Consider the following 27,154-nt stretch of genomic DNA (forward strand, 5'->3'; position numbering starts at 1 on the left):
TTTTAAAATGTGTACGAAGTCTTTGAAATCCTGTGTGTATTTTCCACTTAGAGCCCCACATTTTGATTGCATACTGGTCACTTGTAGCTAGTGGCCACCATGTTAGAACAGTTCTGGACTTGTACTTTAATACTGGCCTTGAAGTTGTATCATTGATGATGAGAGGGAGAATAAGAAGTTGAATGGAAGGATGTGAAGAAGCTACGGGAAAAGGGATCTCAGCCCTTAAAAGAATGTTTCCCAGTGTTTTTGTGAACTTCCTATGTCAAAATCACCTGCGATACATTTCATCAATAAAAATGGAGGATCCTGGGTTTGACACTGAATCTGCCTAATCAGAACATCTAATGTTGGGACCTAGGAATCCACATTTTTAAAGCTTTTCGGATCATCCTTTTGTACACTGACCTGCCCTAGTGCCCGCAAGAGAAGTCAGACACATGGGCCGCTTGTCCTCACAGAGTAACTGTATTTTCTTTGTCTCTAACGTGTTTTCGCATTTTTTTAGCCATTGTTTTGAAAACAGACACACTTATGCCAAGTTTTGCATTCTCCTGAAAGCTCAGAAAAATCTATAAACCGGAGCTTGCGTTTCCACATGGGAACAACTGATTGGAAGTGAGCAATAGGCAATTTCGAGACAGAGTAAGGGCTGACCGGGTTGTGACTGTCCATCCCAACCTGGCTCATTTCATTCCTCTATGTTACATGCTAGCCCCATAGACGTCTTTAAAAAAACTTATTTTTAAAATTCTATGGTAATTTGGGATTTACAGAAAAGTTGCAGTGACTGTTCAGCGATGTCCCATAAACTCTTCACTTAGCTTCCCTGGTATAACGTCTTCCATCATGTGGTGCATTTGTCAAAACCACGATGCTAACACTGGTGTATGACTATTGACTGGACTGCAGGCTTTATTCAGATTTCACCATTTCTTCCATGAGTGTCCTTTTGCTGTCCCAGGATACAATCTGGGATCTTACCTTGCATTTGACCCTATAGTCTTCTGAGTTTACAATTCCCAGTCTCTCACGGCAGACTTCAATGGTCTATCGCACGCATCCTTTCTCTTGGATCTTACTAAAGTCCCGTCAGGCCCCCCATGGCCAGGTGACACCTTCCAAGGGTGGCAACTGCAGACACACTTGAATTGCACCAGCTGTTCTGGCTGGATAATAAAAGCTGCATCTGTAAATTGAAAAAGCTCCACACATCCAGTGTGGAAAGAACACTTCAGTACAGGGATCTTTTAGGCACACCTGCGCTCACCAGTGGCAATGCCAGTAACACCATCTTCTAATAAGCATTGTGATTTACTCTGAAGGGTTATTATACGGCTTCGGTGTTTTGTGGGGCATGAGGTGCTGGGTTTGTGGCCATACACTTTGTATGCATGAACTTTTTCCACAGAACTACCTGGCCCAGTGCCTTTCCCATGTATGGGAAGGCTTAAATACATCACATCTGAATCTCCTAAGTAGTGAAATTGAGACGTATAGAACTTTCACTTTCCTTTCTGGCTCTGCTCAACATGTAAATTTTCTTTCGGTCCAGTAGGAGTAAACCTCTTGAGAAAGTGTTTTTCTTTCTTGGCCAACCTTTCCTTGAGCAGAATTCCAATTGTGCAGTGCCTAAAACCACTAACTAGCATATATGGTGATTTGCCTTAACTGCAAGAACAAATCCAATTAACAAATCCATAAGGAATTGGGCTGGAACTGAGCCATTCTTCCAGGTGGAAACATCTTTCTGTTAGACATGCTTCTTGTACTATTCACCCACAATCCTCCAGTTGTCCAGTTAATCCATGGCCTGACTGGGGGCATCTGGAGTGTAATAAGTGCATCTTTACAAACTCAGAGGATCAAAGGCTAACACCTCAAATGACTTTGCTTTGTAATCTTTGTCTTTTCCAGGGCTGTCTCCCTCTGATTCGGACACCAGAAATAATTCAATCAACAAGTGAAAGCAAAACCTTTTCACACACAGTGAAGTCCTGGAAAGGAAGCCAGTTAAGATCACACCAAAGCTAAGGTCCAAACAAACTAAAATAACTCAAGGCTATCAATGGGTTGGTTAGGGCTACTGTGATCGTACCATAAAGTGTCTTCTACCTTAAGCACCTATCACTGCAAATGCAGAGCCATGCAGGTTCCTTGATTACTATCTAGAAGTTTAACTCCTATATTTTGTTGTATTTCAAAGGAAATAAGAATACATACACTATTCGTAGACGATACTCTTCCTTTTAAAATCATCACTTCCTTCCAATTAACTGGTTGGTACTTGGTCTTCCTCTTAAGAGTCAGATCTGCCTCGAGCAAGACCAGGAAATTACCTTAGAAAATAATAGCTCATATGGATAAAAGAGTTTCCACTTTTCAAAATGGGGAGATACCCACATTTCATTCAGTATCACTTCATTCTCTTCTTTCCAGTGGCCTTGAGAGGAGAGTAAGATACAGGGTCAGAGGCATTAAGGAAATTTCCTAAGCTTACACCTTCCTAAGCAACAGTCTGTATAAAACAAACCAACTGACCAACAAACAAAAAACCAAGGATGGTCTCAAGACTTTTGAGATTCTTCTGTCATGGTTTCTTGTGTCCCCCCTGGGCCCTTGTAATTTCTCACTTCTTTCTGGCAAAATGCTTCACTTTGGATGACATTTATAGGCATTACCTCTTCTGGGGCTATTTGATTCTTGATGGAATTCAGAGTGTCAGACAGAAGCTCCAACAATGGTGGAGTCCACAGCAAGCCCATGTCAGTGGAAGTGGTACCCAAGGCAGTAGCTTTTCCTCACTCTTGTTTCTGTTTCTGTTTGGAGTTTGGGGACAGTAGATAGGGCCCAAGGAGTCAGTATAATTGTGGCCTGGTGTAGACATGCTTATTGTGAATCTAAAAGAACTAGATTGGGGGGAGGTCTCTATTTCCAAAGTCAGGATCTGTAATGAGTCCTGATTAATGGGCTTCTTAGATCTCTGAAATCAATTAGATCAAAGAAAATGAATTACCCAAGGATTTTGTTGATTTCGAGTTAGCATTTGCCTTTGTTTTATTTTTACTGGCTGGGCAGAATCATTATTGCGAAATTGCGAAATACGTTTGTAGAAATCATTGTTTTAATTCTCTGCTAGAATAAAAAGTTAACGGTTTTATCCTGAGTCCAAAATTATACTTCCCAAACCAAATGGTAAGACCGTGTTGAAATTGAAAGAGAAAGAAAGTGCCAGAACTTGAATATATTTTGCACTCCTTGTTAGAGGAATTTCCCAGTGTCTGCCTAGCACCCTCGCCCCAAGGATTTCCCATGGGTCCTCATTCTCCCAAGACCTCACAACGCCTGAGGTCCCATTTATCTCTCTTCCTCCCAGCAGTGTCTTAGGGACCTGGGGGAAGGGGGTAATGCCCTGCATTTAGTCTCCAGAAGCTTGTTGCCCTCATGTGGTTTTCATGTGTACATAATGACATGCTCAGAGTATGTCAGCCAGTACCATCTGGGGCGCCTGGAGCATTGTCTGGGAGCCTGTGACAACTCAATCTAAGGCCAGAGGATGGGGAAATATATTGGATGATTACAATTCCCTTTTAGGCAGAGAGACTCTCTGGCATTAGGATGTCCACATCTGTTAGACCCATTACAATCTCCGCTCCTCATGAGTATTACAATAAGAATAGCCATCAATCTAGCTAAATCGTAGCTCCTTTCTGGCCACTGTTCTCTGGTCTGACCCAGTCTGTGCTGCACAAACATGGTGGGAGTGTCAGTCTCTAGTCGGAGGTGCCGGTCAGCCTTATAAGTCAAACCAGGCCACTTGGTACTGAGTTGACAGCCCCTGAAACTATCACTATCACCAGAGCTATCACTCTGGTGAGTAATTGTTAGGGGGAGGACATGTGTCCTGAATTCAACACATCTGGCCTCTGGCAATTAATGTCAGTGCTTCTCAATCTTTAAAATATGTAAAAATTACCTGGGAAGTTTGTTAGAACATCATTCTTGAGCCCCAACCTCGTGAATTCAGATTCAGTAGATCTGGGGATGTGCCTGGGAATTTGGTGGCCATAATTGGAGTAGTGGTGTTTTCTCTCCTTGGAACAAAAAAGCATGGCCCTCACACTACTAACATTGCCATCACCTGGGAGCCTGTCAGAAATACACGTTCTAGGCCTCCACTCAGCCCCACTGAATCTGACTTTATATTTCATAAGGGCATTTTTTTCACCTTAAAGTTTGATATCCACTCTTCTTTACAATTCATTTAGTGCTGAATACAGAGTGGCAGGTCATGGACTTGGAAAGATCCTCAGGAATTCAGATGCTCTTGGTCCTTGCCTTCAGAATGGTAAGTTATTCAATCTAGGTTGCTTTGCATGATCCAATTCCTATGAATATTCATGTATTTCACCAGAATTTTAATAACTTCAAAAGGCAGTGGCCATATCTTAAGATCTTTGTACAAAATATTCTGCATACAGTAAGCATGCATCAAGGATTTGTTGGTCAATTGGTTAATCATAAGAATAGTGTGAAGGCACTTCATAAAATGAAGGAATGGTCTCCATTTCATTCATAAAGAAAGATATATCACCAGTTGTGATCTGTGGTTAGTTTTTCATGTGAATTTACAAGCCAGAAAGCTGAAGAACAATCACAAATTTGCAGTGTCTGAACTCTCACTGGCATATTCTCAGTGTTGCTTCTAACATTTATGGGGAAAGTAGCTACAGTAAATAAAGAGTTAGCTGGTAAACCCTTGTCCCTCTCCATTCCATCCATTGCTGTAGTTGAGAAGTTTTAATTCAGGGAATGATAGGAACACCAAATCAGAACGACTTTAAAAACAAACAAAACTTGGGGCGCCTGGGTGGCTCAGTCGGTTGAATGTCTGACTTTGGCTCAGGTCATGACCTCATGGTTCATGGGTTTGAGTCCTGCGTTGGGCGCTGTGCTGACAGCTCAGAGCCTGGAGCCTGCTTCAGATTCTGTGTTTCCCTCTCTCTCTGCCCCTCCCCCCACTCATGCTCTGTCTCTGTCTCTCTCTCACTCTCTCAAAAATAAACATTAAAAAAAATTTAAAAAACAACAACAAAACCCCACTTGAAAGCGGTAACTGATTTTGTCATCAATCATTCCAAATAGGCTACGTCATCATTCTCTGGGCATTGTGATAAAGGATAAAGCCTTCATCAAACCTTAATGTTTGAATCAGTAATACCTTCGGATACAAGCTGATTTGCTCTGACTTACAGCTAGAGACTTAGATCTTTCATACCCCTGAGGGCTGAGAAGAGTATAAAACATACTCGACAAAAAATATTTATAGGTTACCTACTAGGATTCAGTATGGTTCACAGACAAGAAGCCTGGGCATCACTTGAGAGCCTGTTGGAGATGCAGAATTTTAGGCCCTAGCCCAGCCCTACTGAATCAGAATCTGCATCCCAGTGATCTGCATGCACATCAAAGAGTCAGAGGTGCTGGCGTAGAAGGCCTTTATAAGGTTAAGGTTAAGTTCTCAGCGATAACAAGAAGGAGCCAGATGTTTGGCTGGTCTGGGGAAGGACAGTTAAGCACAGGAAATACAGTGTTTTGGCCCCTGACATAAGTGGGTGGGGAAGAATGGGTAGAAGCCATCCTGCCAGGTTGGAGCCTGGCAGGAGAGGACAACAGGATAAGAAGTGGAAAGTGGAAACAGGAGACTAATCCTATCATACCTGGAAGCCACTGTTTGGAGCTTGGATTTTTCTCCAAGAGCAAAGCAGGATACTGATAGGTCTCAGGGAGTGAGGAATCCTTGTCTGATTCAGAGTTGTGATACGTTTTTGGGATAAAAATCCCCAGGCTTAGTTGATGAATTCGATGTGGGCTAGTACTTAAGAGAGTGCGGGATGAGGGAAGGAGAGAACTTGAGAATAATTCCTCTGTGTTGGGAAGATTATAACACTGTTTACCAAGATGGAAAGACTAGAGGAAGAGAATGGGGGGTGGAGGCAATGGTGAGGGGTGCAATCAGCAGGTAAACTTGAGATGTCATGAGACATCCACCTGGAGAGGGGGACTTAGCAGTTAGATCCACAAATATGGCGATGAACAGAGACCAGGCCTGGAGATGTGAATTTGGAATCTCTAGACTCTCAGATGCCATGTTGTCCTCAGTGTGAAGTTGCAGGCAGAGGGCCATTTGGCAGACGATAGGAACTCTAGCTTGAGTGACATCAAGCTCTTTTCAGTGTTATGCTCAGTATTCTCTGGAAATACCGAAGGTCTGCATTTTCCCAGAGCCATGAAGCCAACAATCTCATTGCTGAGGAACTACTCAGAAGGAAACAGAAACAGACTCCGATCATGCAAAGTTCTGAAATCCCATTTATCCTGAGTTTATACATGACTCTCAAGTGTGACTAGTCAATCTCCCAGACCAAAGCCAATTAGAATTAACCCGTTTAACTGTGACCCTATTTATTGTTTGCCTCTCTCACGAGCAGGCCTGATCCCTGCAGGCAGGCCCTTGCCCCCGCCCCGGTCCTGACTTCCCTGTACCCTCTCGTGCACAGTGCACCCTCAAAGATAGTCCTTGAATGAAAGGGCGAGAGTGGGGGAAGGTTTTTCGAGACAAAGACAGCAAGACAGTAACAAGTGTAAGTCTGACATCCAGGGGAGAATTAGAAAAATTGTTGGAGCTCAGTAAATCTAAGACCCTGAGACATTTACCTAGGAATTTTCCACCACAGCTCATAACTCAACAGGCCCCGATGTCATTGCTTATCTGGAGCACAGTAAAATTATCCACGTTCATGGTGATGATTCTGAGTCATCAAGAAGAGGCTGAAATATGTTCAGTCACTAGATTTAAAATGGCAAGGAATATGAAATACGTCTATAAAAATTAACAAAATACAGCTAAGATGAGTACTTTGGACTTGAATATTTTGTTCTCAAGATAACCCAACGTCACATATGAATTGGAAACTTTATCACCCACTGATGCCATCTGTACAAATGAGGCAACACCGCCCTATTCTTCATAAACAATTGTCTTCTGCATACTGCAGTTTAGTTTAGTGATGAGTACATAGTCCTCATGGCCACATAGCTTTATCTGAAGGCTAACAAAAGTCTTCTCTGGAAACGTTACCAGACTCTTGTTCTGTGCTGACAAGGGCATTTTCCTTCTGAGCACAGTTACCGCTTAGTTACCAAATAGAAGAATGCTGGAAATCTCTGCTGAAGAATAAACAAATGCAAAACGCCACCTGAGGGGAGAGAGGCAAAGGAATAAAACCATGTGTGCAATTACTACCTGGAAAGCCTGGCGGTAATGGGCTGAGGGTCAGGCCCTCTTGGGAATACAAGCTATTCGATGAAGGGAGTAAACCTGCATGTGCTTCGTATATCGTGACTACTGAATACACGGAGGACAGAATAGACACACACGGATTTCTTTCCTGCTTTATCTGGAAGGGTGAGGATTAGCACTAGAGTCTCAGCTCCCGTCCTATGAAATTTCTCATGTTTAATGGATCAGAGGGGCCATTTGTGAAGAAACTACCTAAAACTGGCATCAGGGAAATGCTAGTGGGTGAGTCTGGGATGAAGGTCTAATGGCAGGTTAGCACAACTTAAATGAAAGTCCTCTGGAAAGAGGACCGTGAAGTTTTATTTACCAAGTTCTTTTCCTCCATAGCATCACACACAGACACACCCTCGCTCACTGACTCACTGACTCAGTCACTCACTCCTATGGGCTGAGGTCATGCCTACCGCAGGACATCTAGGCTGCATCTGGGGGCTGAAGGTGAGCTACAGGCTCGAAGCAGTTGTTTCTTTCTGTGGATCCAGCCTGCTGACAGTATTTGTAAGACAGTTTGGAAATAAAGATGTTTTAGATTCGCTAACAACAAAAGCCATGTTTACGTATTACAGGGAAATTGTACAACATTGGGAAGGGTTTGCACAACATCCCGGCCAGGCTGTCATATTAGGTACAAGCACCACCAAAAAACGTGCATAATATTGCAATTTAGATTGACTACTTCCCTAGCCAAAGTGACTCACTTCAGTCAAAAATAGAATCTAGACGGGGTGCCTGGGTGGCTCAGTCGATTGAGCGTCCGACTTTGGCTCAGGTCATGATCTCCTGGTTCTTGGGTTCAAGCCCCACGTCAGGCTCTGTGCTGACAGCTTGGAGCCTGGAACCTGCTTCTGATTCTATGTCTCCCTCTCTCTCAGCCCCTCCCCTGCTTGCGCTCTGTCTCTCTCTGTCTCTCAAAAATAAATAAATGTTGGGGCGCCTGGGTGGCTCGGTTGGTTAAGCGTCTGACTTTGGCTCAGGTCATGATCTCACGGTCCGTGAGTTCGAGCCCCACGTCAGGCTCTTTGCTGACCACTCAGAGCCTGGAGCCTGTTTCAGATTCTGTGTCTCCCTCTCTCTCTGCCCCTCCCCTGTTCATGCTCTGACTCTCTCTGTCTCAAAAATAAATAAACATTTGGGGCGCCTGGGTGGCTCTGTCGGTTAAGTGTCTGACTTTGGCTCAGGTCATGATCTCGTGGTCTGTGAGTTCGAGCCCCGTGTCGGGCTCTGTGCTGACAGCTCAGAGCCTGGAGCCTGTTTCGGATTCTCTGTCTCCCTCTCTCTCTGCCCCTCCCCTGTTCACGCGCTGTCTCTCTCTGTCTCAAAAATAAATAAACGTTAAAAAAAAATAAACATTAAAAAAAATAATAAATAACTAAATAAGTGTAAAAAAAATTTAAAAAAATAGAATCTAGAAAAGAACTACATCTAGGTATAAAAGATCTGTCGACTCCCTGTAAAAGAGGCCACTGGAGTATAAGCTATAGTCATTGCAACAGGTAATGATAATCCCTGGTAAAACTTTAGGGAGAACTTCTGAGTTAGCCTCCCATTGAAGCCCTTTAATCATTTGAACATTGAACCATCTGATCTGATCTTCCTAACCCTATGCAGAAGGTACTCCTCGTCTCCACTGAACATTGAAGGAACTGGGAGACCCTATGGGACAGCCCAGGTGAGAGAATGGCAGCAGAGGGGACAGTGAGGCATGGAGAGATGGAGACCTGCCCTGCCCCAGGTCACAGGACAGCTGGGTGGTAGGGACAGACACCCCCTGCCCCCCCTGCCGCCTGGGCTGGGCCTGGGCTCAGCACGCGCGCGTTCCCATGGCAGCGTGTGTCCCGAATGGGCCAGGTCCCTTCCCACAGGCCCTTCCCAGTTCACCAGCGCTAAATAAAGCGAAATAGGAACGACAGACAATTAACAGGGCAAAGAAAGCCCTTTCGGTTCTTCTTGTAATAGCTGGGCCCAAGTGGCCATTTTGATACACATCAGGATACGGTTCTTTGAGTATTAAAAAAACCACAAGATACACAGCTAGGACTTTATGGCTACTCAGAGACTAGATGTTTGATAAGAAAGAGCCACCACACCCAGGAGGAGAAAAAAAGTCTGAAACTCTAAACTTTTGTGAAATTGGAAAAGAGCCACATGTCAGCATTTTCACCTCTTTCCCATATGGCAGGAGGCATTTCACACTGCTTTTCATAATTTCAATAAATCTGGTAAGTGATATGAATCCTCTGCATGCCAAGAGACATATAATATGTGTATCAAAATAGATGTCTAGGTTGGTTTGTGACAAGAACCAGATTTCAGCAACTGAAGAGAACAAATCTGGCCTGGCTTTGGTTCAGTGAATGGGTGAACGAGAACCGGGATCACTTTCTGCTTCCCCCCCCCCCCCCCCCCCGCCTTTAATTTTTAAATGTTTCTCCTGCGTTTGCTTATTCTCTAAAAACCCTTGACCATCTTGATAATTAATTTTTATTCCCAGCCCCTTCATCACTTACAACCTTATTGGGCATTGTTGCCAGCTGATGGTACAGAGCATTAGGACTCAGTAATTCATTCATCCAATCAGTAAATATTTAGTGAGCTCCAGCTCTGTGCCAGGAATTGTTCTAAGCTTTGTTTAAGTTTTGTAATTATTTAAGTTACTGGGGATACTGTAGGGAACAAAAGAAGGTCCCTGCTCACGCGGAAAGACTAAACATAAACAAATGAACAAATTCATATGCGATATGTCAAGTGATGATAAATAATTTAAAGGAAAGTAAAGCAGGGTAGCATGGATAAGGAGTGATTGGGGTATCAACAATGTCAATGACCAAATAGCATTTTATCAGAGACTATAAGGAACTAGGGAAGCAGGTTGTGAGAAGAGAGCATTCTGATGAATAAGTGTCATGGCAAGTGCAAAGGTCCTGGGGTATAAGTTTGTTTAAAGACTAGTGAGGGAGCCAGTGAGGCCAGAGCAGAGCAAAGACTGGGAGAGTAGTAAGTGGTAAGTCAGAGACTTGGCTGGGCTTTGTGGGCCCAACTAAGGACTTTGGCTTTTATTCTAAGTGAGATGGGAAGATATTAGTGGGTTTTGAAAAGAAGGGTTAAGTGGTTTGATTTCTGTTTCTAAAATTTATTCTGGATCCTATTGGATAATCTACTGAAGGTTGGGGCAGGGGCTGGGGGGTGAGGGTAGAAGCAACAGGCTTTTGCAAAAGTCAGCCTAATGATGACAGTGACTGGGACTGTTCTGAAGGCAAAGACTAGAGTCTGCTGAGATAAATTGTTGAGTGTGAGAGGATTTGAGATGATTTCACATTTGGGGGAAATTTAGTTACACCTACAAACTTTACAGATAAAATGTATTGCCTACAATAAAAAGCTTGTCATACCCCCAGCTGACAACCCATTTTATGTACTATATTGCACACATTTTGCACATCAACAGGGCAATAGGAGCTCACAGGGTGATGCAAAAGGGCACTGCTGGTGTTATTCTCTTATCACACAGATTGTTCTGGAGCTTCCCTGGAAGGCATGTCCTTTTTAAGTTTCCATCAAGTTATTTTTAAAAATGTGAAAGGGGTCTTCTTTCTGGAGCCATTTTAAGGGGGTGATTCTATATTAAACAGTCCTGTCATAACACTATTACTATTAAAAATTCGGAAAAGAGCAAATGCTCATGTAAGTTGACAGAATCCACTTGGGTGTCAACCAGGCAAGCGAAGCAATATGGATAATCTGCTTTTGTTGCACCCGTGAATGGCCCTATTTTTTTTTTTTTTAGTTTAAAAAAAAAAGAAAAGAAAAAGGGAGAAGGAGGAAGAGGTGAATGCCAGCGCTTGCCTACATCTAAATGGGTCTTCAGCTTATAAGCTTGTTGTTCATTTAAACTCAAACAAGTAGCCTGGAACTCCTTAATGGCGAGGGGTGGGGGCTGTATGATGGTCATTCAGACTAGAACTAGTTGCTTGTTCCAGCTGGCCCTGATTTTCCCTCTGGGTGATTGCAATGCTCTTCCTCTCTGGGTGGTTACCATATTTTCTGGCAGTAGATCTGGGCCATGGGAATGTAGAGTGAAGTGGGCAGCTCTTGGGAATCACCTAGCCTCTCCTCACCACTGCTGTCCTCTGCCCCTGAGGACCAGAGGACAAGGGAGCAGATGGCCCATTGCCTTGGCAGTTTCTAAGCATCCTTCCCTCCCAAGGAGGACTCTGAATACAACCTGAGGGGCATCCAGAGGTCCCAGGTGCTGGATTTTTCTCCTCTCCCCAAGTGAAGAGGTCAGAATAACACAGAGTCACAGAAGCAAATTCTCCCTACCCTTAGCTTATTATTTTGGCCTCCCACACCTCTCTTTTGATCCCCTTCATGCTTTGTCTTAGGAAGTACAGACATGAAGTAGGAAATAGTTGGAGCTTCAAAATGTTGTGAGGCAACCTTGGGAGCTGGACTGAGGTACAGAAATGGTGATTTCTAGGATGCAACTCATCCTGCTGACATTGATTCGGTATTGGTTTCAGCTGGCTTGTAATGGAATCCTGTTGAGCCACAGTGGATTGAGGAACAGTTGAGGATGGTTGAGGTGTGGGAGACTGCAGAGGAGGTAGCTAGAGGTGGCTCACAATGGACTCTGACCGATTCCCAAGGATCTGACAAGGCTATACATGTTTCTCAGGGCTCTCATCCTTCCCCAAGAAAGTCCTAAGGAGATTCAAGGAAATTGCATACTCTTTGCCCAACATCTGAGAAGAAAAGCCCTAAGGACACCTAATCACCAGTTTACATGCTCATATTTGACCCAAGTATCTGCTTTCTGGACATCTTCCCCATTCGATTATAACAGCTTGATCTTTGCCCACGTAACATGGTATAGGCAGCCTAAAACCACCCTACCTTCCCTCCCTTCTTTTTTCCTTTCTAGAAGGGAGTTGACGTCCCATTCAGTCCCGAGATAGTTCACACCATGACCTGCTGTCTCCTGCTCCCAGGCATCATTCTTAGCTCCTGTATCTGCCGTCCCACCTTGGTACCACTTCTCCCAAATCTGGACACTGCTACTGTTGTTCATCCCTCATGATGCCCCTCAATAGGGTATTCTGAAGAGTAGATGTGTACTGGCATTCTGAGGATGAAGAAGAGAATTCCAATGCAGAAAAAAGTCCGAGGAAAAGAAGAGTCAAACAGTTAACAAGACCTCAAGGGAAGCATCCTAATTTTAAGCTTCCCCTCCCTATGTAAATCTTTCTCCTGAGAACTTTCTTCTCCATTTTACTTCGTCACCTGTCCTGGACTGTCTGGAAAAGCCAAAGTTCTGTTAGTTTAGTAAGAAAAATAAGTAAGTTCCCTTGTTCAACTTGGATCTAGGCTCTAACCCAGGAAAGCCAGGAGTGTTCATTGCCCGTGACCATGAAAGCTCATTAAGCTATGGCGGACGTGGGATACAGTGCTTGCCTTGCCAGACTCACAGTGTGAGCTCCGAGCCACTACCCCGTACGGCTTTCTTGCTTTCCTGCTTTCCCTCCATTCTCCAAGTTCAGCAGAGAGAAGGAGAGACAACAAAGAAAGGCTGGGGGTGGGGGGATTCTCTTTCCCCATCTCTTTCATAAGGCAGAAGTCACCAGGGAGAACCAAATATTTCATCCAAGGAAACACACCCCATGTCTATCCACACTTGTTAGGTCTCTGCCCAGAACTTTACTCACCACAACTCCAGCCATGGTCCTACTGGGGACGCGGACCAGTCTGGCTCTGGTGTCTTTTGTGTGAATACACCACTTAGAGCCCAGACAACTCCAGCTGAGCTATTAAAGTCACAGCAGTGACTGGGGCTGCTAACAGCATCATGTGGCTTCATCCCCAGGACTCTGGCTGCTCAGTTCCCCATGCTCAACTCCAAGAATTTGTAAATGTGTATCATACAGAGACTAAGCAAATGTGTACAGTGAACCTTTACACAGAGCCTAGAAAAGCTCCCTAGTCCATAGAAGTTTCTTAGCAAAAACAAGCTCGCCCACTTCAAGGTATGCCCAGGCTGCCAGCGCACTGAATGGGTCTTTTCAAAAGCTGGGAGGCTCAGCTGCAGCAGAGTGTGTTTATGGTCTCTGTGAGGTTTTCACAGTGACGACCTTCATTCAGATAGAGTACAATCATCTTTCATGATCCCCATAAATCAGAGTACTGCCTATGTCAAGGAGGGTTAGGTTGCCCTAGGGGTTCCCTGTTGGAGTTTAAAAACAGAAAAAAAAAAGGCACTTTACATGCAGTGAAAGAAGCAGCGGGGGGAGGAATGTTATGAATTTTGTTCTGAAAAATTCAGCTCAACAGTTTGAATAGGGCCAATATTTAGGCTACAGTATTTGGCCGGATCTATTGTGCAATTCGTCTTCCTGCAAGCAGATACAAATGATCTGACCCAGAGCCAATGTATTTTTATGGAGTTAAATTAGTCACTATTTATACGCTGAAGGGTTTTCAAAAAGGCTATTTAAGGAGGGTGCCATTATGTTTCCCACTAGTATGTTTGCCTTTCCATCCTTCTGGATTGCTTTTTGTTTGATTGTGGTTTGGGGGTAAAATAGTGGGCACCATTTGTAAGCTTGGGCAAGATAATTTCAACCTGCTGAGTACTTGGATCGTTCCTCTTTAACATGGGGGTAACAGATTAGGAAAGTAGGCCTGGCAAGGATATGTGGGTCCCGGGCCCGAGTCAGCTGTGCAAAGTAAGTGGAGCCAAATGTTACCTGGATGGAGGTTTTCATTAGTGGCCAAAATGGGAAGAGGACTTCATTTCCCAGCATGGCTTGGATCTCCTTCCTCAGTTTCATTCCCTAATAGAACGGGATCTAAAGAAAGAGAGGCCAGAGAAATTACCTAATCAAACATCTGCTGTGACAGAGAGGTGCCGAAGTTATATGACATCCTGCTTCTTGGCCTCCCACCCCAGCTTTTCCAAAATTACCTGTCCTTCCTTATTACTCTCCCTCCAACCTTATTTCAGCAAATAAGTATCAGTGACCCTAAGGTGAGAACGCCCTAGAGTGTAGGTAGAGTGTTCCACTGAAAGATCTTAGCAATCTTTGGTTAAGTAACTTTCTCTTACAAAGTGGAAGGGAGAGAAGAAGAAAGCCTGCTCAAGGCCATAAGCAAGAGCGTCAGGGTTAGGGCTAGAACTCAACTTCTCAGCCTCTGTGGCCTCCCTTATGTCTACTCAAGAGGACAGCTATAGGTAAGGCATTGGTTTCAGAGGGTGGGAGTTGGATGTGGCAGGCTGAACCCCTCCCCTCCGCTCCCTAACATCAAACCTCCTGCTGCTGGAAGAGAAGGAAGCCCTACGGAGATGGCTCACGTGCCCATCTGCAGTTAAAGATCCGATTGCAGAACTTGTTTCCCAGGCCTGGGCTGCTCCAACAACAGGCTTATCTCTCCTGCTGGCTCCTGACTGGATGGTGTCATGGGCTCAGTGCCCCATAGGCAGAGATCACTTGCGCTTCTACCAAAATGCCCAGTTTGTATCCAGATTTTATCCCCTTGCCTAGTAGGATTCATCCAAATATTTGTAAACAATAGCATTCAGGAAAGCAGTAAGTGGCAGCGTTTTTGACCACAGGAAAAGTAGCAAAATGTGCCTGTCACCTTCCTCCTCCCAGGCACTTTCTTTAACTGCCGTGACTGTCCTCCTCCAAGTACTGGCTTTGCCCCAGGACCCTCCCTCTTGCTCTCTGCTCAGGATGACACAAACTTTTGCCTCCAGCAGACAGGGAAAGCTGCCCCATTTGTGCCCTCAGAGTTACATGACAAATTAACAAAGTGCAAAATAAAGAACCATGTTGTTTAGAATACACTGTGGGGCACGTTGTCATCTTTCCACGAGTATCTATGGAATGGATGAATGTTGCTCTTTCTAGAATTGGAAAGAACCATCAGCCTTCTTCCCAAATGTTTTCAACTCAGCATACTGATGGATTTTTTCCATGGCAACAGAGCTCTTATTATCATAAAAGTCAACTGGAAAATATCATCTGCTTTACCAACATTTGCTCTATTTCCAAGCCCTGCTAGACAGCATCTATTCCATAAATCAAGAAATAGATGTATTTGCTAAATTTTTGCAGAATAATCACTAAGAATATCTCCAGCCACATAAAATCCCCTGTTCTGCAATGATTCTAAAATAGAATGTTTTTTTGCCATTGTACAAATGGCCTGCATTTCCAGGCAATTTGGTAAAAAAAAGGAAAAAAAAGCACTTTTTTTGTGCCAGTGTAAAGGCAACTACCCCTTTGAAGAAAGTCAGCCACTTGGAATATCATGGTGAAGTATCCTGGTTTTCACAAAGCTCCTTGTGGGATAGGTCCTACATTTCTGTAGTGAATGCTTTTCGTTAAGGAAGTGAATTATTCTCAGGGCGTCCCCAGCTAGCACAGATAGGGCTCTCTGGGGTTCTTACATCAAGACGAGCATCTGCCCTGATGGTCAGAGTCAGAGCCACAGGCACAGATGAGGTGACAGACCAGATGGGGAGAAGTCTGCCAACCACGTGGCACACACTTCCGGGACTAGACTGGGTTGAGGGATAACCGCCAGTTAGTCTCTCCACTTGGAAACACGAGGGCTCCCTGTGTCCTTGACTTAGGCAAAATCCAAGAAATTTTTTAAAAGATGCATTATATTAAAGAGCATAGAGTAGTTTCTAATTCTAGAGTCAAAAGTACCATGAGGTTGCCTCTTCCCCACCCTGAGTCCTGTTCCTACCTCTCTTCCTTGGCCACCCCAAACCAGGACAGACTCAAGGGGTGAGAACGGCTTCAATCTCACCCCTAGGGGCGAAGCAAGTCCATTGCAAAGGCCTGTCTGTCCAGCAGTTAATTCTCTCCTAGCATTATTATAAATCTCCATTCCAGGGAGTCCTTTAAAGGCAGTGGAAACCTTCCTACAGGGTTTACGTAAACCAGCTAGTGACCCAAGGTTTCTTGACAAAAACTCCCATCCCCGGGAGGTAAGACGGCTCAGCTGGGCCCACAGAACTTTCCAGTCGCATCTGCTCGGCAACAGCAAAGTCAAGGAACCTACAAAAGGGCTGTATCAGCCAAGGAGAGCTGTTGGCCTCTTGCTGCTCTTTCTGAGCCCTGCCAAGAATGACATCATCTTGCTGGATTATTAGCAGGCCCTATCAGCAAACACTATCCCATCAGTCACATCAAAGCTGCCCCGCATATGTTCATGCTGGTTAAGGGAGCCAGTTTCCATCAGCTTCGTGCCCTGCTTTAAAAATTTCTGAGACGGTGGGGTGCCTGGGTGGCTCAGTCGGCTAAGCGTCCGACTTCGGCTCAGGTCATGATCTCGCGGTTCCTGAGTTCGAGCCCCGCGTCGGGCTCTGTGCTGACAGCTCGGAGCCTGGAGCCTGCTTTGGATTCTGTGTCTCCCTCTCTCTCTGCCCCTCCCTTGCTCGCGCTCTGTCTCTCTCTGTCTCAAAAATAAATACAACATTAAAAAAAATTTTTTTTTTAATTTCTGAGATGGTCTCATGAACCGAAAAGTCACTGTAAACATTATTTTTAAACATGGGAGAAGACTCAGCAGGAGACTGTGATAACAGGGCATATTATTTCAGAGATTCAGATATACCTCTCATCAAGCTATTTCTACTACAATTTTAAAAAATAATAATAAAAATAGTAATTATGTTAAGCACCTGGATGAACACAACTGATGCATAGAGTGAAAGCTGTGGAACTTGTAAAGAGGTGGATATTCCTTTTCTTCTCTTGGTCAAATCCACCACCTGTGATTGGAATACTCCGGGTGGGGTGGGGTGGTCACTGTGTGGTTCTTCTGGGGTAGAAAAGAACAGAAATGGCATACTGCTGGAAGACATTCTCTATCCTACCCTGACACCCTGGGAATTTATCTGGGCTGATCAGTACCCATGCCACACTGAGGGTCATTTCAGAGAATATTAGCACAGAGGAGGACCTTAGACATCATTCATCCTAACCCCTCATTTTGGAATTCAGTTGACCTACAAAAGGGCAGTCCGAGGACTGCAGAAGTTGCCATTAACCAGCTAGCTAGCAAAAGATGAGCCCTGGACCAAAGGCCCTGACCTAGCCTGAAGGCATTACCACCAAGATGAATGGTTCAACTGGAAGAGGAAAGCGTTTAGAGGTTTGTCTTAATAATGTAACCACCCAGGCTAAAAGTTCCCAGCGATCAGTGTTCCTGTCTCTAAGACATACCTTATCTGCTTCTGAATCCCTGAAAGCCTCCCCCATCACTCCAAGTGCAGACCCAGACACATTGGGAAAGCACTCAGCCTTCGTGAAGGAGGCATGTGTCCAGGTAACATTCATTACTAGGACTTCATCATCAACCTGGTCTGCCTTTTGTCTTTCCTTCCACCCTCAGAGAAACTACCTCTCTCCTCCAGACAAGCTCAACCTGGTCTGCCTTTTGTCTTTCCTTCCACCCTCAGAGAAGCTACCTCTCTCCTCCAGACCAGCTTATTTTAGAGACTATCACAAGAGAAAATGGTCTTCTACCCCTTTAATCGTCTCTGCTGAGGGCCTGCTATATGCCGGGCTCTAGGAACTCTGCATATTCGAGCAAGAACGAAATGAAACATCCTTAAAACTGGCATAAGCTGTATCAGTTTTCCAGACACTAAAGAAAAATCGCGAACCATATACCTCCTGGAAGATGAAGTTTTTTAGTGCTGCAGTTTTTAAAATGCTAATGAATCAAACAATTTGAATCAGAATTACATGTTTTTTGAAACCTTTGAATTAAATAGAATATTAGTTTAGGACCTCCATGGTGTAGACATTGAGACATGATCCAACATGCCAGGATTTATTAGGAGAAATGCAAGAAAATGAGGAAGTGGAGGGGCGCCTGGGTGGCTCAGTCGGTTAAGTGTCTGACTTTGGCTCAGGTCATGATCTTGTAGTTCATAAGTTCGAGCCCCACATCAGGCTCTGTGCTGACAGCTCAGAGCCTGGAGTCTCCTTCAGATTCTGTGTCTCCCTCTCTCTCTGCTCCTCCCCTGCTTGCGCTCTGTCTCTCTTTCTCAAAAATAAATGAACATTAAAAAAGAAAAAAGAAAATGAGGAAGTGGAGAAGGCTGGAAGCACCTGCCATCAGACTGGGATGCAGGTCTGAGTCCGAGGGCAGGAGAGAGGCTAGGGCAGGGAGGGAGGGGGAAGCATCTTAGAGTGCCCTGCAGGGTAGGGAAGGTTGAGTACAACTGTCAAAGAGTCCACAAGCCGAACATTAGCTGCCACAGGAGTCCCACGACTCCCAGAACTGGTTACTCTGCTCAGGCACTGGCCAGAGCCACCTTTGGGAAGTGTGGCCTCATGGCAGACATGGTGATACATTTCAGAGTATTGAAGCTAGCAGCTAGCTTTTGGTCCGTTAAGTTCCCCATAGCTGGAGGTCTGTGAGGTGCCTTCCCTGGCTGCCAGGAACGTCAAATATCGAGGCTGTGTAGGATAGTAGTAGAGAGAATCCACTCTGGATTCAGGCCGCCTGCTTTTGAGTTCTGGCTCTGCTCTCACTAGTAATGTGACCTTGGGCAAGTGACTGAACCTTGCCAAGACCCAATCTCTTCAATTCTAAAATTTGGATAATAATGGTATGGACTTCATAGAGTTGTGCAGATTAAATCAATTAATTTGTGTAAAGCCCTGAGCAATGCCAAATTCAAAGCAGAAATGTTCAGTGAGTGTTAGCTTTTATAACTGGATTCCATTTTGGCTGTGATCTGTCATGGGTTGAATTGTGTCTCCCCACAGCCCCAGAAAAGATAAGGTGCAAACCCTGTTTGCTGATAGAGTCTTGGCAGAGGTCATCAAGTTAAAATGGGGGTGTGAGGGTTGTCCCCAGTCCAGTATGACCGGTTCCTTTTAGAAGGGGGGAGATTTGGACACAGAGACAGACACCCATAGAGGAGAGCCAGTGTGAAGAGACTCAGGGAGAAGATGGCCACCTACAAGCCCTCTTGCAGGAGAGAGGCAAATAAGCCTACCCACCCCAAGCTGTGAGACAGTACATTTCTGTTGTTAAAGCCGCCCAGTGTGTGGTACTTTGTTATGGAGGCCCCAGCAAACTAACACAGAGTCCATCTTAAATTCATAAAATGGTCCTTTCAGAAAAAGATTTGAGTGAGAGCCCTTGCCAGAAGTGGGTGCACTGGCCCATGGCCCAAAGGGACTGCAGCTCTTCTAAAACAATTTTTTTTATGTTTACTCATTTTTGAAAGACAGAGAGAGACAGAGCACAATCAGGGATGGGGCAGAGAGAGGGGAGGGGGACACAGAATCTGAAGCAGGCTCCAGGTTCCGAGCTGTCAGCACAGAGCCCGACGCGGGGCTTGAACTCACGAACCAGATCAGGACCTGAGCAGCACGCTCAACCGACTGAGCCACCCAGGCACCCCAAGGGACTGCAGCTCTTCTCATGTTTTAGCTGCTGAGCATTTCCAGTATCACACCCTATCAGGCAGTGCCTCCTTCTCAGAGGCAGCAGAGGCGGGGTGGGTCCCCACCCAGAGGGACAGAGCCGACGCCTCGATGTTATTTTAGACCACGTACAATTTAAGCAACAGCGGTGGACTTGGAAACTGACGTTTGCCCATAATTGCTGTGACCTGGCACCAGCATCGCTAGGGAATGAAAATGTTGTGCTTTATTAGAAGCGGATGCTCCACAGATTACAGAATTCAGGACGAAGTTTGCCGTGATTTCACCTGAGCTCATCCTGAAAACATGTGGCCAAATAAATTAGGTCCATTCAAGAGATTTGGGGGGGACTTTCAAAGCCCAACCGGAATCTAATTTCTCCATCTGAAATACAATATGATCTTCTGTGAACAATTGTCCCAGCAACGTGGTTGGGGTGGGGGATGGCGGGCACGAAGGAGAAAAAGAAAAATAAGCAACATGTCTTTGATGTTATCTGTGGTTGTCTAACAGAGCGAGTTTAAGGAGCTTTGATCTGAGTTTCAGCCAGTTTGATTCTTTTCATTATCTAAATGGAATCAGTTTCTCGCTGTGCCTCTTATGTTATTTAAAACAAAGATTCATTGCTACCCTATGTTAACTAGATTGGAGATGCTCCCGGAGATGTCACAGACTTCCAGGGGCTCTAGGCCACCCTTCCCTTGGGCTGGACTGGATGTCTCCTGGGAGAGCTTATTTGGTCCAAGGAGTCTGTGACCCAAGGGATACGTGTGCCTGGAGGTCTGTGACCACCAGGGAGGTGGTTCCTTCTGCCTCATCTAGATTGAAAATTTGAAGTAGGAAGCGCCTTTGCCACCTGCCTTGTCAAGGCCAGTCACCACAATGAGTTGTGGGAGAGCCTGATGTCCTCTCACAAAACAGCAGTTCCTGCCCAGTCCCTTGAATTGACAAGCCCCTGCCAGTTCAGGTGGGTCATCGGGGGGAAAGCTGGTCCAAGTAAGGTGGCTGCTTATTTTTTTTTAAGAAGCCTGATTTCCAAAGGATTAGCAGGGAGACCTGAATGTAATGAGGTCGGAAGGCATCCTCTGAATGCTGGGTATTTCCAGGATAAAAGAAAATGCCTACGGGAGCAGTATTCTCAAATAAGTAGGTCCGGCCAAGGGAGGGTGAATCTGTGGGAGCATAACTCTGTCTCCCCTCCCACCTTTCTGTCTCTGCTGGCTTGGCTTCACATTGGTAAATTTATCACCTATTTTATCATCTGAAGCCAGAGAACGGATGAGTGAGATCAACCCCTGTGTCCTAACAGATTTAGGGCACAGGGTGTGGATGTGGAGAGGGTAAATCGTTGGTTCTCCACACTGGCTGCACATTAGAATCACCTGGAGAGCATTTAAAAAAAAAAAAAAACTTTCCCTGCTGCATCTCTGGATATTCTGATTTAAAAGGACCGGACGGGGGCTTGGGCAATGCTGGCTTTTAAATGCTCCCCAGGTAACTCTAATGTGGGCAGCCTGGGTTGAAAACCAATAGAGTGGATCCTCCCCTCAGGTCATGAAGTAGCAACCCAGAAAGATCGTTTCTCTGCCCTTGAGGGAAGCCCCAGCCCAGCTGCCCTCGGGATAGAGAAGCTTCGAGCAATGAAGGGCCCCAGCCCTGCGGAGGAAGACTGAAGCTGCCAGGCGAGGGACGTTTAGTCCCGTTGTGGAACCACTATATGCGGGAAATCTGCAGAGGCTGACTCTGCTCGAAAGGTGGTCGCTCCGGCTAAGAGAACAAGGGGAAAGATGGCCTCAAGCCGGCTCACCTGTCAAGCGTGCGGTCTGAGCCTCACCTCTGAGATGCCCTCCTCTTCATGTGGGATCTAAGTGCACACAAAATCAGTTAATGTCTCTGGTGTGGGAGGAGCCACTGGCGGAAGTCTGTGGATTACACCCTTTGCTTCTGAATTGCATTTAAGCCCCATCATTGGGAGATGAAACCAGATTGGCTGTTAAGTGCTCAGAGGATTCCTGGGGAAGCCCCTAATCCCCCTGCCTTTGTCAGCGGGGCCTTTCATCCTTGTGCCCCTCTAGTTTTGTGAATGAAGACAGAGGGTGTCCTTCAGGCCTTGTTTGAGGTGTGGAAAGGCTGGCACCTGGGGAGTGGCAGTAACCCGCCTGAGGTAGATCGCAGGAAGGCATTGTGTTTTCTCCTGCACCTTTGGCTTCTGGGGGGTGGTTCTTTCTACCTTTTCTGGATTGAAGATTTGAAGTAAGGACCGCCTTTACCACCTGTCATGTCAAGGCAAGCTACTCAGATGGAGTCAGCACAGAGAATTGTGTAAAGCCCTCCTGGGAGCCCTCTCTGTCACAGGGAGAACGGCTGACCACCACCCGAGCCCTGCACTTCTCCCGGGGGGGTGCCCCTGCCCTCTGTCCCATCTGCAGTGGGGCTGAAGGCTAGAATGAGCTCACAGGGGAACACGGGGGCCAGCTGATGCTTCTGCCTCGGTAGGTTTTCTGTCCAGGAATCACGACTTTAAAGCCAACGCATTTCTTAGAGCTGGTTGAAAGAGACATTTGGGAATAATCCGAAACCGTAGAAGACTGGGGGTGCAGTTTTGAAACCTCCGGTAGCTAATTTTCTGGAGGAGATGGAATTAGCTTTACTAAATTGTCGGGCTCCTGTTGGCTGCTCTTGACTACCACTCAGAGTGGCCACAACTTCAGAGAGGAGGGGGGAAAAAAACACATGTAAATAACAGCTCTGGAAAGGGTGTGGGCCCACGGGGTGCCACCAGAAGCAGAAAGCCACCCACTTCTCCTACCTCCCTGGAGTTAGATTCCTACCCAACTTGGTCCAGCCACGTGGCCCTGATAGACTTTGGAGTCTGGCCTAGAAAGACTGCCTGTTCCTTTTGTCTAGCTCACTTCTCTTCGTTCAGGCATCAGCTCAGGCCTTAAGTTCCCCAGGAACCTGACCAGGTTCAAGTCCCTGTGTTCTGTCATTGTACTAGGGATGTCTCCTTCCAGAGCACAAACTGCGATCACAGCTTTCCTTTACTGTTTATTTCCCTCGGTAGACTAGATGACCCCAGGAATCTGGACCTGTGTCTGTTTCTGCTTACAAGGTTGTCCCCTCCACTTTACCCAGTGCCTGGCAGATAGCAGGTGACATTTAATCAACTTACTGCTCACAATAACATTTGTGTATATGCCTACACTCTGTGAATTCTTTCTCCCTGAAAAATAATGTAGATTTGACAACTGTGATACACATCACCACCACCTCTCCTACCCAGTCCTACACATGCCTACCCTCCACGTACATGCATAGGCTTGCAAGCACTGATCTCCCCTCTGTGGGTGACTATGGGTCATAAGTAGGACCAGAGGCAATGCCTTGGGACACTGTGCCAGGAGACCAGACAGCCCCCACCCACATGGTCTTCTGCTACTCTTCTAAGCCCTAGAATCAACCAATAATGCTTTTGGGTCACAAACAGTGGAAGAGGAAATAGCCTCTGGGGACGTGGAAAGGAATATCAAACCACAGACCTGTGCCTTGGGAACGAAAAGTATTAAAACAAATCCTTAAAGATCTAGCCTCATCCTTGAAAACATTATTCTCAAACCATATAGGTCTCTGACAAGTGTGGGATCCGTCTCCACTTACGAAAGTTATCTGCTGGTCATTTACAGAAGAATCACTCCATTCTGTGCATTCTGGGTCATTAGGTTAAAGGCACAGGCCAACAAATGTTCTTGGAGATGGGCCACAAACCATCTCCAGACAGGGGGACCTCAACGAATTGGCTCCATCCAGATCCTCCTGGGAGGGAGAGAGCTATAGAAGTACCATTAGTAGCTCAGTGCAATTATCTCCGATGACTGGGGGGGTGTGGTGTGCTGAATGGGGCTTGTTGAGACTCGAGCAGCTGCGCAGGGTGGGAGTCAGGTCAGAGAGACCGGCATATGGGCTGGCTCCACAGTGTGCAAAGTGAACTAACTCAGGTAAATTACTTCACCTTGCTCCCCCCCCCACCCCCCATTTTCTTCATGTAAAATAGGAATTAAAATGGTCTGTATCTTGTAGGGCTGCTATAGAATTAGTACAGTAAGCCATGCAAAGCACTTTGCCTAGCACATAGGACATGCTCAGGGAATGTTAGATATGAATACTATTTAAAAAGGCACAGGTCAGAAAGGAAAACCTGGACATTTCAAAACACCCAAATTAGCCCCTTTCCAAGTGATTACATTAATGAAATACAATACTCTTCTGTTATGTATCTCCTTTCATTAAAACATCTTTCCAAAAATATGCTCACCATCCCGGTGTTCGCACCTTCCACTTCCCTTCTACCTCCCCCCCCCCCTCACCTTTTTTTCAGGGTCCATGGTGAATGAGGTCTGGTTACATGGTCTCAAAGTTGATTTTTGCTTTGAAATTCTGAATTTAAGAGAGTTGTTGGTAAGGAACCTTTGGGGCAGCTTGGATACCATGAGTCAGGAGAAATTTGAGTTCACAAGGTTACTGTCTTTTGCGCTATTGAAAATTCCAGCAGTTCATGAGCAAATCTCTTTAAAGGTATATTCAGGTCTGGAGAGACTAAAAGCATAGTTCCTCTAAATGATATGTCTTTTAGGACATTCCTTAAATGATTTGCTTTGTTTGAGGCTCTTTTAAGAAACCACATGTAATTATGCTCAAGTATTCAGAAGGTTAAGCCTCAAACTCACAAATGCCAAGAAATTCAACGTTCTGATTGCCACCCCATCTCTGATTCAAGTGAGCGGGCCTTTGTTCCTCCCCTAAAGCATGATGCCTTCAGAAAAGAATGTGAGCTTCAGTGTCCATGGCTTCTGGCTTCTCTCTGTAGCATTCCTTTCCATTATCTGGGCAAGTCTTTTGATATTAATCAATTTAGTACTCGTAAACCGTCCTGTCTAGGGGGAAAGGCGCATACATATTTTAAGACAGCCACTACATGCTAATGACAGAGTGTCTTGAGGTTTTTCAAAGTCTAAAGATGGATCAAGTCTAAAAGAGATCCTAAAACCTCAAGGGTTCTCAAGGGTTCATTATTACTTATTTTGACTAACTCCTAACATGCCTCCTGCATGCAGAAATACTGCCCTTGTTAATCATGAACTAGATCTCCATTGAATTCTATATCCGTCTCATTCTTTCAGACCATTGAGACCTGACATTATTATTTCCTGCACTTGCTTAAATTATCACCAGTGTATAAGGTAAAAGGTGAAGGAAATAAGGGCATGTTGAAAGGAAATCAGGCTTTGCATAATTGTGATTTGCAATTAAAGACAAAATGTATAACTATTCTTCATGACCAGTCTGTGCTGGATTCTCTTGAGTTTCTGGTGCTCAGGGACTACCACATGAATACCCATAATATGAACGGAAAAGCAAAGAAAGGCTGGTGAGAAAAGAGAATCATTCACATATTCAGCAAATAGCGATGTCTAGTCTGAACCACGTACTATTCTAGGCACTGAGGACGTGGAGAGAAATGCTTGCCCTTGTGGAACTTGTGTTGTAGTGTTGGGAAATGGACAGTAAATATACGTGTATGGCATTTTCCTGTAAAGCATATGCTGTGGCAGGTAGAAGTGATACGGAGAAAAACACTGAGGAAGAGAGAGAAAGTTCTGAGAGCAGAGGACAGGTGACTACAATTTATAAAAAGATGATCAAGGAAACCCCACTAGCATCTGAGCAAAGACCTGAAAGAACTGAATGAATGATCTATGTAGATCTCTAAAGAAAAAAGCATTCATAGCAGCCGTGAAAACCCCAAGGAAGAGTCCAGCTCAACCAGAGAAAGGGAGAGGTCAGAGTCGCAGCATTTGAGGTCAGAGAGGAAGGAGGGGCAGTATAAACTGGGCATCCTGGGCCATTTGTAAGGTCTTAGGCTTTTATTCCAAGTGAGATAGAGCTGTTGCCATGTTGTAAGAAGAGGGGAGAGGATCAGACTTTCACTTTAAATAAGATCCCGAAATACTGTGTTAAGAATGGGCTGAATGAGGGCAAAGGCAGAAGCCAGGGGACCACTGAGGAAGGATGTTAAAGATTTGGACCAAAGGTCTGAGAAGCAGCCGGATCCTGAATCATTTAAAGGAAGAACCAATGGGACTAGCTAATAGACTAGATGTAGGAGTGTGAAAGAAAGAAAGACAGGAGTCAAGAATAACTCCAAGATTTTTTTGGCTTGAGCACCAAAGGATGTCATTTATAAGATAGGAAAGAGAGTGGGGGGAGGGGAGTTGAGGATTTGAAGATTGATGTGTTGGGTTTGAGATGCTTATTAGACATCCAAATGGAAATGTTGAGGAGGTGGTTGGAGAGACAAATCTGGAATTGAAGGAAGAAGTCCAGACTTGAAGCATATTTTTAGATTTTTATCAGCACTTGGATGATCTTTATACCCACGAGACTGGCTGAGAACACTCAGGTAGTGAACGCAGGTGTCCAAGGACTGAACCCTGTAGCCCTGGGAAAATATATAAACACAACTCTGGACAGTTGTCTTATTCATAAATGTCTTAATTCTGCCTGGTTCTGCATGGTATTTTTCGAATCAAGTAACTTAACATTGTCTTTCTCCACATACTCTCAACGGGAGTGCTCCTGCAATAAAATAGTGTCTCACACTAAAATTATAGGTAACTGAAGTTTTCCATCTTCTTTGTGCTGAAGGAATCTTTAGTCACTGACTTCCAGAAGCAAGTTTCAAAAGCTTCTTTGTCAATAACTGGGTTAGCGTCACATATCCAAGCAAAGAGAGATAGCCAAATGTATTTTTTATTGTGTATATGAAGGCAAGGGGGCACTGTCTCAAAGCCAACAGTGCAAACCCCAATTTTGTGTTTCACTAAGAGATCGTGTATTATTTATCTATTGCTGCATTACAAATGGTCCTCAGAGTTTAGTTGTTTAAAGCAACGATTTATTTTCTCACAGTTCCCGTAGGCCAGAAATCCAGGTGTGGTTTATAGCTGGATTCTCTGGTTTGGGGGTCTCACACAAGACTATAATCAAGGTATTGATAGGCATGTGGTCCGAAGTCTCAACTGGAGAATGATATAAAGTTGGTTAAAAGCTACCTCAGCTCCTTGACCCATGGGGCTCTCTGATTTAATTGATGAGAGAAAACGTGTGAGAAATCCAAAAAGAGAGTGCGAGCAAGCGAGTGAGTGTGGCAAGAGGACCGTCACAGTCTTGTGTAGACCAATAACAAGATGGCATCCCGTCATTTTTACTACATTTTATTCATTAGCAACAAGTTGCCAGGCCTCGTCTGTATTCAAGAGGAAGGGAGTAGTTAAGG

The sequence above is a fragment of the Panthera uncia genome (genome assembly GCF_023721935.1).
Source record: "Panthera uncia isolate 11264 chromosome A1 unlocalized genomic scaffold, Puncia_PCG_1.0 HiC_scaffold_17, whole genome shotgun sequence".
Classification (NCBI taxonomy): domain Eukaryota; kingdom Metazoa; phylum Chordata; class Mammalia; order Carnivora; family Felidae; genus Panthera; species Panthera uncia.